General features: G+C 52.9%; 1 pseudogene; it reads right to left on the bottom strand.

Moving 5' to 3' along the window:
• Positions 1–3,311, bottom strand: part of LOC145792557 (uncharacterized) — a 5,974-nt pseudogene extending 2,663 nt beyond the window's left edge.
• Between the last annotated feature and the right edge of the window lie 11,583 nt (positions 3,312–14,894).

Below are 14,894 nucleotides of genomic sequence, written 5' to 3'. Positions count from 1 at the left end.
CCTTGCCCAGCATGCCATGCGCCTGCCTAAGCCAGCATGCCATGCCACTGCCTTGGCCAGTATGCCCTACCAAAGCGTTGCCCAGCATTCCAGGCGACGGCCTTCGCCAGCATGTCATGCCATTGCCATGCCATGGCCATGCCAAGCATGCCATGGCACCGCCTTGGCAAGCATGCCATGCCACTGCCCTGGCCAGCATGCCATGCCACAGCATTGCCCAGCTTGCCATGCCACGGCCTCGGCCCGCATGCCTTGCCACGGTGTTGCCCAGCATGCCATGCCACGGCCACGACCTGCATGCCATGCCACGGCGTTGCCCGGAGTGCCATGCCTTAGCCTTGCCACGGCGTTGCCCGCCATGCCTTGCCACTGCCTCGGCCCGCAAGCCTTGCCACGGCGTTGCCCAGCATGCCATGCCACGGCCTCGCCCCACATGCCTTGTCACGGCGTTGCCCAGCATGCCATGCCACGGCCCGCATGCCATGCCACGGCCCGCATGCCATGCCACGGCGTTGCCCAGTATGCCATGCCACGGTGTTGCCCAGCATGCCTTGCCACGGCCTCAGCCCACATGCCTTGCCACGGCGTTGCCCAACATGCCATGCCACAACCTCAGCCCACATGCCATGCCACGGCCTCGGCCCGCACGCCATGCCACGGCCTCAGCCCGCACGCTATGGCACGTCCTTGGCCAGATGCCGTGGCAGCGCCTGGGCCGGCATGCCACGCCACAGTGTTGCCCAGTAGGGCGAGGCCGGCATGCCTTGCCACGGCCTCGGTCTCGGCCGACATGCCATCCCAAGGCGTTGCCAGCATGCCAAGGCCTTGCCAAGCAAGCCTTGCCATCGCCTTGGCCGACGTGCCTTGCCACAGCGTTGCCCAGCATACCAGGGGCGGCATGCCAAGCCGTGGCCTTGGTCGACATGCCATGCCACAACGTAGCCCGGCATGCATGCCATGTCGTGGCCTTGGCCGGCATGCCATGCCACAGCGTTGCCCGACAGCATGCCGTGTCGTGGCCTTTACAAGCATGCCATTCCATGCCGTGGCCTTCGCAAGCATGCCATGCCATGCCACGGCCTTGGCCAGCATGCCATTCCACCGACTTGCCCCGCATGCCATGCCACGACATAGGCCGACTTGCCTTGCCATGGCCTTGGCTAGCAGCATGCCGTGCCACGGCCTCGGCCAACATGCCTTGCCAATGCCTCGGCCGACGTGCCAGGCCTTGGCCGGCAGGATGCCCTGTTGTGGCCTTTGCAAGCATGCCATGCCATGCCAATGCCTTGGGCCAGCATGCCATGCCAAGTCCTTGGCCCGTAGCATGGCATTCCATGGGCTGGGCGAGCATGCCATGCCACGGCATAGGCTGGCTTGCCTTGCCACGGCCTCGGCTAGCAGCATACCGTGCCATGGCCTCGGCCAGCATGCCATGCCAATGCCCCCGCCGGCATGCCATGCCAAGGCCTTGGCCAGCAGTACGCCGGTGCCACGACCTTGGCCAGCAGCATGCCCTGCTGTGGCCTTCGCAAGCATGCCACGCCATGCCGTGGCCTTCACAAGCATGCCATGCAAATGCCTTGGCTGGCATGCCATGCCAATGCCTTGGGCCAGCATGCCATGCCAAGGCCTTGGCCAGCAGCATGGCATGTCGCGGGCTGGGTGAGCATGCCACGCCACGGCCTTGCATGGCATGCCACGGCCTCGGCGAGCATGCCATGCTAAGACCAAGGCCAAGGTAGCGTGTAAGGCCGTGGGCAAGGCCAAGTCCCCGTGCAAGGCCATGGCCAAGGTGAAGGCCGCGGGCACAAGCCAAGGCCATGGCATGCCACCGACTTGATCGCTCTTTTTGAACATGATTATTTTATATTCTTACCCAAACCATGCCACACAATTAAAAATGCACTACAATTAATTTTAAATGTCATTCCCTATTTTTTTGCAATTTTTCTTGAGTTTTTCGAATTTTTTAAGCCTTTATTTGGCCAAAAAAATCAAAATAAAATAAAAAAAATTAAACAAATAATTTAATAATTTCTATAATTACTAGTGCCTCATCCTGTAATTATTGAAATTTTTCCATAATTTTTTGATTATTTTTATTAATTTTTATTATTTTTGAAGTATTAAAATCGAAATAAATTAAAATAAAATATTTCCAGTGGCCAAATATTTTTTTTCAATTTTTTTATGGTGTATTCAATTATTTCCTACAACTTTAATTTTGAAAGTTTTGGCAAAAAACCATTACTTTTAAAAAAAACCCCATTATGACTCCTCGAGCATGGTTGATGTTTCCTCCTGCTAGACTAAAAAGGGCTTAACAAGCTACTATAATGCTGTGTTTGGTTGAGCGATTTGAGGAGGGATTTGGAAAGAGAAATGAAAAGGTATGTGAAATGTGAAAAAAAACATGCTTACATTTCACATAGTTTCACACAACTTTTCCCTTTCCCTTTCCAAATCCCCCAACCAAACACAGCGTAAAGGGGGGGGCACCTCCCTTGTAAGGCAAGGCCACGCCAGCTATGCCCCATGGCCTCATGGCCTTGGGTGCGGCCTGGGCCGCGGCCTTGGGCGGCATGGACAACGGCTCGACAACGGCCTACGCCGTGGCCTTGGGCTGCTCGAACCGCGGCTCGGTCGCGGCTCGACCGCGGGCAGAACCGCGGCCTTGGGCGGCCTGGACCGCGGCTCGACGGCGGCCTTGGGCGCGGCCTGGGTAGCATGGCATGGCATGGCATGCGCGCGGGCGTGGGTGGCCTGGCATGCGCGCGACATGGGCAGCACGGCATGGCATCCGTGCGGGAGTGGACGGCCTGGCATGTGCGCGGCCTGGGCAACATGGCATGGTATGCGCGCGGCGTGGGTGGCCTGGCATGCGCGCGGCTTGGGCAGCGTGGCATGCGCGCGGCCTGGGCAGCACGTCATGGCATGCGCGCGGCGTGGGCGGCCTGGCATGCGCGCGGCCTGGGCAACACGACATGTCATGCGCGTGGCGTGGGCAGCCTGGCATGCACGCGGCCTGGGCAGCCTAGCCAAGGACAAGTGTCATGCCTCGCTGAAATACCAAGACATAATAACCTACAAAAAGGAAGTCTCAAGGAAGAAAGGCTGATGGGATACTCTAGAAGCTCTTGGAAGAACTTGAGAAAATATGAAGACCATAGAGGATGCTGAAAGGTTCCAGAACTTCCTAGAGTATTGTAGAGAATTGTACATAACACTAGAAGCTTGTACATAAGACTTGTATATTCTAGAGTAGGCTCTTTGAGAGGATGAGGGAACGATCTAGAATCCCCTCCATCCATGTAGATCTAGAATAGTCTATTAGATGTAGTAGGAGGAAGTGTCTAGAACACTCTCTACCCTAGTAGTTCTAGAATGTTCATTTGTAGCCTATAAAAAGGGGAGGGCCTCATTTGCCCAAACCACCCAAGTAGATCCAACCACCAAGAGTTGTAAAGCATTCAAGTAATACAAGCAAGGCATTCTTTCAAACTCTCTCTGTGTTCTTCTAAACTTCTCTTTCCTGCAAGTGTGTGAGTTAGGCTGACTTAGCATTATCAAGTGAGACTTGATATTGTCTAAGTGTCGCACGGTTAGCTTGGAAACAACCAAGTCCGTGGCAGTTGGTATCAGAGCAGGTTTAAGACAAGGAAGAGAAGGCAACAACGTCATCCGGTGTAAAGGAGACTGTGCTGGAGCAAGCCCTTGGGAGGGAACTCACGAAGGGAAGGAAGGACAAGTCACGAGATGTTGCGACCACCATGGAAGCACGGCTTGCCAAGGTAGAGCTTGCCGTGGGCGACTCGGGGGAGCGTCTTGATGTGTTGGAACAATGCCTTGAATAGGAAGTGGAGGGTCTCAAGGGGGAGATCAAGGAGCTCCACGATGGCATGCTTTCCACCATCAACTTTGTGGCACACGAGGGGCAAGTGACCAATGACTCCTTCCAAGCCAAGGTGTTGGAGATGCTCGCATGGTTTGAAGCCCGCTTGGAGGAGGTGTGCCAAGACGTGGCGATGTGCAAGAAGGCCATAGCTGGGGGAGTTGTGACTTTGCCGGGGACATCCAAGGTGGAGGTGCTGAAACCAAAACCTTTTGATGGAAAGAGAGATGCCAAAGAGGTGGACAACTACTTGTGGCACATGGAAAGGTACTTCGAAGCGATGGCAGTAACCACGGAAGATGCCAAGGTACGGACCGCTATCCTTTACCTCACCGACACGGCAACACTATGGTGGCGTAGGAGGCATGCTGACATTGAGAGAGGTACGTGCACCATAGCTACTTGGGATGATTTTAAGAGAACTTAAGATGCAATTCTATCCCGAGGATGTGGCCTACCAAGCAAGGAAGGGCATGAGAAATCTTAAACACACAACGTCTATTCGGGATTATGTAAGGGAATTTTCTACACTCATGCTTGAAATCCCGAATATGACTGATGAGGAATTGCTCTTCAACTTTCTCGACAACCTACAAACATGGGCAGGGCAAGAGTTAAGACGTCGAGGCGTGCAAGACCTTGCAACGGCCATGGCGGTAGCAGAATCACTTATTGAGTACAAACATGGGGATGGCAAGGCCAAAACATCCAAGGGTTACACTAGCGGAAATTCTAGTGAAAGTGAGCGGGATGAGGATGAAGGCATCCGACGCAAGGGAAGGCATGGCAAGCCTCCCACTGGCAAAGAGGGTAAAGGCAAGTTCAGAGAAAACAATGAGAGATTCAAGCCCAAGACCAATTGCTTCTTATGTGACGGGTCACATTGGGCAAGAGAATGTCCCAAGAGGCAAGCCCTCAATGCCATGATTGAAGAACGGGAAAAGGTAGAGATTCCGCAGATAGGATCTCTACAGCTTCTTGGTGCCATTGAATCGAAGCCTTCTACATTGACCCAAGGGGATAAGGGTTTAATGTATGTCGATGCCAAGATCAATGGGAAGGCGGCACAAGTCATGGTAGACACAGGCGCGTCGCACAACTTCATCAAGGCAGAGGAGGCCAAGAGGCTTGGTCTTAAACTTGACAAGGGTCAAGGATGGATGAAGATAGTGAACACCAAGGCAAAGCCCGTAGATGGCATGGCTCGAGGGGTTGAGCTACACCTTGGTGGATGGCGTGGGAAAGTTGATTTTTCAATAGCATCACTCGATGACTATGACGTGGTGCTAGGAATGGAGTTCTTGCGGGAGTTTAACGTAGCATTGTTACCTCGCAACAACACTATGTGCATTATGGATGGAGGTCCTTACATGGTGCCAACAGTGAGTAAGCCGAATACTAAACTTAAACTTTTATCAGCTATTGAGTTGGGGATGGACCAAAAAAAGGTAGAAGGCACTACCAAGAAGATGACTGGCTCCACAAAAGAAAGTCGACCAACATGCACAGTTGCTAAGACAACAGTAGGGCAAGTGGACAAAGGAAATCAAAGAAGGCGCAAGTCAAGGAGAAAACCTGTGACTTCAAATGAGGAGACGCGACGAGGGTGTTGCGAGCATAGGTGGGGGAGAATGTCACGCCTCGCCGAAATACCAAGATAGAATAACCTACAAAAAGGAAGTCTCAAGGAAGAAAGGCTGAAGGAATACTCTAGAAGCTCATGGAAGAACTTGAGAAAATATGAAGACCATACAGGATGCTGTAAGGTTCCAGAGCTTCCTAGAGTATTGTAGAGAATTGTACATAACACTAGAAGCTTGTACATAAGGCTTGTATATTCTAGAGTAGGCACTTTGAGAGGATGAGGGAAGGATCTAGAATCCCCTCCATCCATGTAAATCTAGAATAGTCTATTAGATGTAATAGGAGGTAGTGTCTAGAACACTCTCTACCCTAGTAGTTCTAGAATGTTCATTTGTAGCCTATAAAAGGGGCAGGGCCTCATTTTCCCAAACCACCCAAGTAGATCCAACCACCAAGAGTTGTAAAGCATTCAAGCAATACAAGCAAGGCATTCTTTCAAACTCTTTCTTTGTGTTCTTCTAAACTTCTCTTTCCTGCAAGTGTGTGAGTTAGGTTGACTTAGCATCATCAAGTGAGACTTGATAATGTCTAAGTGCCGCACGGTTAGCTTGGAAACCAGCCCGGCCAAAGCCAGCAGCATGCCATGCCAAGGCCAACGCCAGGGCAGCCCAGACAAAGCCAGCCGCATGCCATACCAAGGCCAAGGCTAGCAGCATGCCAAGCCAAGGCCAAGGCCAAGGCAGCCCAGCAAAGCTAGCAGCATGCCATGCTAAGGCCAAGGCAAAGGCAGCCCAGCCAAAGCCAGCAGCATGCCATGCCAAGGCCAGCAGCATGCCATGCCATGCCAAGGCCAAAACCAACAGCATGCCATGGCATGGCCAAGGCCAGCAGCATGCCATGCCAAGGCCGAGGCCAAGGTAGCCCAACCAATGCCAACAACATGCCATTCCAAGGCCAAGGCCAGCAGCATGCCATGCCAAGGCCAAGGCCAAGGCAGCCTAGTCAAAGCCATCAGCATGCCATGGCAAGGCCAAGGCAGCCCAGCCGAAGCCAATAGTTTGCCATGGCAAGGCCAAGGCCAAGGCCAAAGCCAGCAACATGCCATGCCAATGCCAAGGCCAGCAGCATGCCACGCCAAGGCCAAGGCCAGGGCAGCCCAGCCAAAGCCAACCGCATATCATGCCAAGGCCAAGGCCAGCAGCATGGCATGCTAAGGCCAAGGCCAACAGCATGCCATGCCAAGGCCAAGGCCAAGGCAGCCCAGCCAAAGCCAGCAGCATGCCATGCCAAGGCCAAGGCAGCCCAACCAAAGCTAGCAGCATGCCATGCCAAGGCCCAAGCCAGCAGCATGCCATGCTAAGGCCAAGGCCAAGGCAGCCTGGCCAAAGCTAGCAGCATACCATGCCAAGGCCAAGGCCAACAACATGCCATGCCAAGGCCAAGGCCAAGGCAGGTCAGCCAAAGCCAGCAGCATGCCATGCCAAGGCCAGGGCTAGCCGCATGGCATGCCTTGCCAAGGCCAAGGCAGCCCAGGCAAAGCCAGCAACGTGCTATGGCATGGCCAAGGCCAGTAGCATGTCGTGCCAAGGCCAAGGCCAAGGCCAAGGCAGTCCAGCCAAAGCCAGCAACATGCCATGCCAAGCCCAAGGCTAAGGCAGCCCAGCCAAAGCCAGCAGCATGCCATTCCAAGGCCATGGCCAGCAGCATGCTATGCTAAGGCCTAGGCCAGCAGCATGCCATGCCAAGGCCAAGGCCAAGGCTGCCTAGCCAAAGCCAGCAGTAAGCCATGCCAAGGCCAAGGCCAGCATTGCCATGCCAAGGCCAAGGCCAAGGCAGCCCAGCCAAAGCCAGCAGCTTGCCACGCCAAGGCCAAGGCTACAAGCATGCCATGCCAAGGCCAAGGCCAAGGCATCCCAGCCAAAGCCAGCAGCATGCCATGCCGAGGCCAAGGCAGCCCAGCCAAAGCCAGCAGCATGCCATGCCAAGGCCAAGACCACGACAGCCCAACCAAAGCCAGTAGCATGCCATGCCAAGGCCAAGGCCAAAGCAGCTCGGCCAAAGCTAGCAGCATTCTATTCCAAGGCCAAGGCCAAGGCAGCTCGGCCAAAGCCAGCAGCATTCTACGCCAAGGCCAAGGCCAGCAACATGCCATGCCTAGGCCAACGCCAGCAGCATGCCATGCCAAGGCCAACGCCAGGGCAGCCCAGACAAAGCAAGCTGCATGCCATACCAAGGCCAAGGCCGGTAGCATGCCAAGCCAAGGCCAAGGCCAAGGCCAAGGCTGCCAAGCCAAAGCCAGCAGCACGCCATGCCAAGGCCAAGGCCAGCAGCATGCCATGCCAAGGCCAAGGCCAAGGTAGCCTAGCCAAAGCCAACAGCATGCCATGCCAAGCATAAGGCTAGCAGCATGCCATGCCAAGGCCAAGGCCAGCAGCATGCCATGCCAAGCATAAGGCCAACAACATGCCATGCCAAGACCAAAGCCAAGGCTAGCCAGCCAAAGCCAGCAGCTTGCCATGTCAAGGCCAAGGCTAGCAGCATGCCATGCAATGCCAAGGCCAAGGTAGCCCAGCCAAAGCCAGCAGAATGCCATGGCATGGCCAAGGCCAGCAGCATGCCATGCCAAGGGCAAGGCCAAGGCAACGCAGCCAAAGCCAGCATCATGCCATGGCATGGCCAAGGCCAGCAGCATGACATGCCAAGGCCAAGGCCAAGGCAGCCCAGTTAAAGCCAGCAGCATGCCATGCCAAGGCTACGGCCAACAGCATGCCGTGCCAAGGCCAAGGCAAAGGCAACCCAGCCAAAGCCAGCAACATGCCATGCCAATACCAAGGCCAACAGTATGCCATGCCATGCCAAGGCCAAGGCAGCCCAGCTAAAGCCAGCAGCATGCAATGCCAAGGCCAAGGCCAGCGGCATGCCATGCCAAAGCTAAGGCCTAGGCAGCCCAGCCAAAGCCAGCAGCATGCCATGCCAAGGCCAAGGCCAAGGCAGCCCAGCCAAGGCCAGCAGCATGCCATGCCACAGCCTTGGCCAGCAACATGGCATGCCAAGGCCTTGGCCAGTAGCATGCCATGCCATGCTACCGCCAGCAGTTTCCCATGCCAATGCCTTGGCTAGCAGCTTGGCATGCCAACGCCTTGGCTAGCAGCAGGCCTTGCCATGGCCTTGTCCAGCAGCACTGCATGCCATAGCCTCGGCCAACAACATAGCATGCCATGGCTTTCGCAAGCATGCCTTGTCCCTCGGGTAATTACAATCGGGCTTTGCTTTGACTTATGTACAAGTTGCCTTGCAAAATTCTTGTCCCTCAAGTAATCGCCAGTTGGTTGGCTTTTGCGTGTGAATGAGTTGCCTGTGGTTTCCTTGTGGAAGCTTGTTGCGAAAAGTTTGTCCCTCTGAAGTTTTTAGTTGCATTTGTCATTTGCATTCGCGTTAACCGGTGCTTGCTCGACTTCTCTAAATGTTTTCGCACGTTTGTGGGGCTTCTCAGTCCTTCGGGGTGTGATTCGTTTTGGGTGGCTTGTGCATAGTGTACGTCGTGGCGCATGAGTTGTGTTTGGTTTGTGCGAGCTGGACGGATCCCTACCTATGCAGCGAACTCCACTGGCGCATTCCCGTATGTCCCTTGGGTAATTGCCTCTAGGTTGGCTTTGAGTTGCCTACAATTTGCCTTTGCTTCCCTAGTGGAAGGTGCCTTGCAAAAAGCATGTCCCTCGGGTAATAGCCATTCGGTTGGCTTTGACTGACGGACGAGTTGCCTGTGCTTTCAAAGTGGAAACTTGTTACGAAAATTATGTCCCTCGAAAGTTGCCTGTTGCCTTTGTTATTTGCAGTCACGCTAAGAATAACAGCCATGGCCAAGGCCGCAGCCAAGGTAGCCATGCCACAACCATTGCTAGCAACATGGCATGCCAATGCCTTGGCTTGCAGCATGCCATGCCCTGGCCTTGGCAAGCATGTCATGCCACGGCCTTGGCCAGCAACAAGCCATGCCACGGCCTTGCCTAGCAACATGCCATGCCAAGGCCCTGGCCAGCAGCATGCCATGCCACGGCCCTGGCCAGCAGCATGCCATGCCACGACCTTGTCCAAGAGCATGGCATGCCATGCCACGGCCTTGGCCAGTAGTATGCCATGCCAACGCCTTGGCCAGTAGCATGCCTTGCCACGGCCTTGGCCAGCAGCATGCCATGCCACGGCCTTGGCCAGCAACATGGAAGCTTGTTACGAAAATTATGTCCCTCGGAAGTTGCCTGTTGCCTTTGTCATTTGCAGTGGCGCTAAGAATAGCAGCAAAGGCAGCCCAGCCAAGGCCAAGACCAAGACCAAGGCATAGGTCAAGGCCAAGGCCAAGCCCCTAAGGCCACGACCGTAGCCTTGGCCATGCCATAGCCTTGGCCAAGCCAGCAGCATGCCATGCTATAGCCTTGGCCAGCAGCACGCCCATGCCATGCCACTGCCAGCAGCTTGTGATGCCAACGCCTTGGCCAGCAGCATGCCTTGCCACGACCTTGTCCAGCAGCATGGCATGGCATGGCCTTGGCCAAGAACATCGCATGCCACAGACTTGGCAAGCAATCCTTGTCCCTCGGGTAATTACCATTAGGTTTGGCTTTGACTTATGTACAAGTTGCCCTGCGAAATGCATGTCCCTCGGGTAATAGCCATTTGGTTGGCTTTGACTTGCGAACGAGTTACCAGTGCTTTCCCAGTGGAAGCTTGTTGTGAAAAGTATGTCCCTCGGAAGTTGCCTGTTGCGTTTGTTATTTGCATTCGCGCTAACCGATGCTTGCTCGGTTTCTCTAAGTGTTTTTACACGTTCGTCGGGCTTCTTAGTCCTTCGGGGTGTGATTCGCATTTTTTAATTATTTATTTACTCATAAAAATTAAAATAAAATAAATAAAAAATAAAAAAAATAATTAAAAAAATTACTATAATTACTAGTCCTTCACCCTATAATTATTGGAATTTTTCTAGAATTTTTTGACTATTTTTAGTAATTTTTATTATTTTTTAAGTATTAAAATAGAAATAAATTAAAATAAAATATTCTGATGGCCAAATATTTTTTTTTTTAATTTTTTTTTATGGTGCCTTTAATTATTTCCTTCAACTTTTATGTTGAAAATTCTTGCAAAAAAACATTACTTTTTAAAAAAAACTCCATTATGACTCCTCGAGCATAGATGATGTTTCCTCCTGCCAGATGAAAAAGGGCTTAACAAGCTACTATGGGGGGGGGGGCATCTCCCTTAAGGCTGGCCACCTTGGCCAGGCCATAGGCCACGCCTATGCCTAGGCGGGCGCTTGGCACTTGCCATCGCTTGGCTTGTGGCATTGAAACTACATAGCCAAGCACGGGATGTGTCGAGTGGCGGCCTGAGGTGGTGGCGGTGGCACGTCGGCCTTGGCCAGCATGGCATGCCACAGCCTTGGCAGGCATGTCATGCCAGGGCCTTGGCCAACGGCACGCCATGCCAATGCCTTGGCTCGCGTGCCATGCCACAGCCTTGGCTAGCAACATGGCATGCCATGCCTTGGCCTTGGCAAGCATGTCATGCCACGGCCTTGGCCAGTAGCATGTCATGCCACGACCTTGGCCAGTAGCATGCCATGCCACAGCCCTGGCCAGCAGCATGCCATGCCCCGGCCTTGGCAAGCATGTCATGCCACGGCCTTGGCCAGCAGCATGCAATGCCACAGCCTTGGCCAGTAGCATGCCATGGCACAGCCTTGGCCAGCAACATGCCATGCCAAAGCCTTGGCCAGCAGCATGCCATGGCACAGCCTTGGCCAGCAGCATGCCATGGCACAGCCTTGGCCAGCAACATGCCATGCCAAAGCCTTGGCCAGCAGCATGCCATGTCCGACCTCGGCAAACATGTCATGCCACGGCCTTGGCCAGCAGCACGCCATGCCTAGTCCTTGGCCAACAGCAAGCCATGCCTAGTTCTTGGCCAGCAGCATGCCATGCCACGGCTTTGGCCAACAACATGGCATGCCACAACCTCGGCCAGTAGCATGCCGTGCCACAACCTCGGGTAGCAACATGGCATACCAAAGCCTTAACCAGCAGCATGATGCCTAGTCCTTGGCCAGCAGCATGCCATGCCACGGCCTTGGCCAGCAGCATGCCATGCCAACGCCTTGGCCAACAACATGCCTTGCCATGACCTTGTCCAGCCGCATGGCATGCCACGCCACGGCCTCGGCCAGCAGCATGCCGTGCCACGGCCTTGGCCAGCGGCATGCCGTGCCAACGCCTTAGCCAACAACATGCCTTGCCACGGCCTTGTCTAGCATCATGGCATGTCATGCCACAGCCTTGGCCAACAGCATGCCATGACAACGCCTTGGCCAGCAGCATGCCTTGCCACGGCCTCGTCCAGCACATGGCATGCCATGCCAACACCTTAGCCAGCAGCATTCCATGCCTAGTCCTTGGCCAGCAGCATGCCATGCCAATGACTCGGCCTTGGGCAGCAGCATGCCATGCCAACCCCTTGGCCAGCAGCATGCCTTGCCACGGCCTTGGCCAGCAGCATGACATGCCATGCCACAGACTTGGCCATCAGCATGCCTTGCCGCGGCCTTGTCCAGCAGCATGGCATGCCCTGGCCTTAGCCAACAGCATATCATGCCACGGCCTTGGCAAGCATGCCAAGCCACCGCCTTGGCAAGTATGCCATGTCCCTCGGGTAATTTCCATTAGGTTTGGCTTTGACTTACGTACAAGTTGCCTTGCGAAATGCATGTCCCTCAGTTAAATTGCCATTTGGTTGCCTTTGACGTGCGAATGAGTTGCCTGTGCTTTCCTAGTGGAAGCTTGTTGCGAAAAATATGTCCCTTGAAAGTTGCCTGTTGCGTTTGTTATTTGCATTTGCGCTAACCGGTGCTTGCTCGGTTTCTCTAAATTTCTTTGCACGTTCGTCGGGCTTCTTTGTCCTTCGGGGGGTGATTCATTTTGGGGGGCTGGTGCATAGTGTACGTCGTGGCGTGTGAGTTGTGTTTCATTTGTGTGAGTTGGACGGATCCCTGCCTGTGCAGCAAACTCCACTGGTGCATTCCTCTATGTCTCTCGGGTAATTGCCTTTAGGTTGTCTTCGACTCACCTTCGAGTTGCCTGCGCTTCCCTAGTGGAAGGTGCCTTGCAAAAAGCGTGTCCCTCGGGTAATTGCCATTTGCTTGTCTTTAACTTACGGACGAGCTGCCTGCACTTTCCCAGTGGAAGGTTGTCGCGAAAGTTATGTCCCCCGGAAGTTGCCTGTTGCCTTTTGTTATTTGCAGTCGTGCTAACCGGTGCTTGCTCGGCTTCTCTAAATGTTTTCTCACGTTTGTCGGGCTTCTTAGTCCTTCAGGATGTGATTCATTTTGGTGGGCTGGTGCGTAGTGTACGTCGTGGCGCATGAGTTGTGTTTGGTTTGTGTGAGTTGGATGGATCACTGCCTGTGCAGCGAACTCCACTGGTGCATTCCTCTTCATCATCCGTGGGATTCCTACAGGTTGCCTGCTCTTTCCCTAGTGGAAGCTCCTTGCGAAAAGTCATGTCCCTCGGTTAATTGCCATTCGGTTGGCTTTGACTTGCCTACGAGTTGCCTGCGCTCTCCTAGTGGAAGCTCATTGCGAAATTTTATGTCCCTCGATTGGTAGCCATCCGGTTGGCTTTGACTTGCCTACAAGTTAGTTTCCTGCGCTTCCCTAGTGGAAGCTGCCTTGCGAAAGCCATGTCCCTCAGGTAATTGCCATTTTGTTGGCTTTGACTTGCGAATGAGCTGCCTATGTTTTCCAAGTGAAAGCTTGTTGCAAAAAGTATGTGCCTTGGAAGTTTTTCCTATTGCCTTTGTTACTTGCAGTCGCGCTAATCGGTGCTTGCTCAGCTTCTCTAAATGTTCTCGCATGTTCGTCTGGCATCTTAGTCCTTCGGGGTGTGATTCGTTTCGGGCGGCTGGTGCGTAGTGTACGTCGTGGCGCGTGAGTTGTGTTTGGTTTATGCGAGTTGGATGGATCCCTGCCTGTGCAGCGAACTCCACTGGTGCATTCCTCTTTAACATCCGCGGGATTCCTACAGGTTGCCTGCTCTTTCCCTAGTGGAAGCTCCTTGCGAAAAGTTATGTCCCTCGGTTAATTACCATTCGGTTGGCTTTGACTTGCCTACGAGTTGCCTACGCTCTCCTAGTGGAAGCTTCTTGCGAAAATTTATGTCCCTCGATTGGTAGCCATCCGGTTGGCTTTGACTTGCCTACAAGTTAGTTGCCTGCGCTGCCCCAGTGGAAGCTGCCTTGCGAAAAGCATGTCCCTCGGGTAATTTGACTTGCGAATGAGCTGCCTATGCTTTCCAAGTGGAAGCTTGTTGCGAAAAGTATGTCCCTCGGAAGTTTTTCCTGTTGCCTTTGTTACTTGCAGTCGCGCTAACCGGTGCTTGCTCAGCTTCTCTAAATGTTCTCGCACGTTCATTTGGGTTCTTAGTCCTTCGGGGTGTGATTCGTTTCGGGTGGCTGGTGCGTAGTGTACGTTGTGGCGCATGAGTTGTGTTTGGTTTGCGCGAGTTGGATGGATCCCTGCTTGTGCAGCGAACTCCACTGGTGCATTCCTCTTCAACATCCGCGGGATTCCTACAGGTTGCTTGCTCTTTCCCTAGTGGAAGCTCCTTGCGAAAAGTTATGTCCCTCGGTTAATTGCCGTTTGGTTGGCTTTGACTTGCCTACGAGTTGCCTGCGCTCTCCTAGTGGAAGCTCCTCGCGAAAATTTATGTCCCTCGATTGGTAGCCATCCGATTGGCTTTGACTTGCCTACAAGTTAGTTGCCTGCGCTTCCCAGTGGAAGCTGCCTTGCGAAAAGCATGTCCCTCGGGTAATTGCCATTTTGTTGGCTTTGACTTGCGAACGAGCTGCCTATGCTTTCCAAGTGGAAGCTTGTTGCGAAAAGTATGTCCTTCGAAAGTTGCCTGTTGCGTTTGTTACTTGCATTCGCGCTAACCGATGCTTGCCCAACTTCTCTAAGTGTTTTTGCACGTTCGTCGGGCTTCTTAGTCCTTCGAGGGGTGATTCGCATTTTTTAATTATTTATTTACTCATAAAAATTAAAATAAAATAAATAAATAAAAGAAAAATAACTAAAAAAATTACTATAATTACTAGTCCCTCACCCTATAATTATTGGAATTTTTCTAGAATTTTTTGACTATTTTTAGTAATTTTTATTATTTTTTAAGTATTAAAATAGAAATAAATTAAAATAAAATATTCCGATGGCCAAATATTTTCTTTTCAATTTTTTTTATGGTGTCTTTAATTATTTCCTTCAACTTTTTTGTTGAAAATTCTTGCAAAAAAACGTTACTTTTTAAAAAAATCCCATTATGACTCCTCGAGCATAGGTGATGTTTCCTCCTGCTAGATGAAAAAGGGCTTAACA

The sequence above is a fragment of the Camellia sinensis genome, chromosome 6 (genome assembly GCF_055761805.1).
Source record: "Camellia sinensis isolate YWXY chromosome 6, ASM5576180v1, whole genome shotgun sequence".
NCBI lineage: Eukaryota > Viridiplantae > Streptophyta > Magnoliopsida > Ericales > Theaceae > Camellia > Camellia sinensis.
The sequence above is the reverse complement of the archived record's forward strand: the minus strand, read 5'-3'. Positions and strand labels throughout refer to the sequence as shown.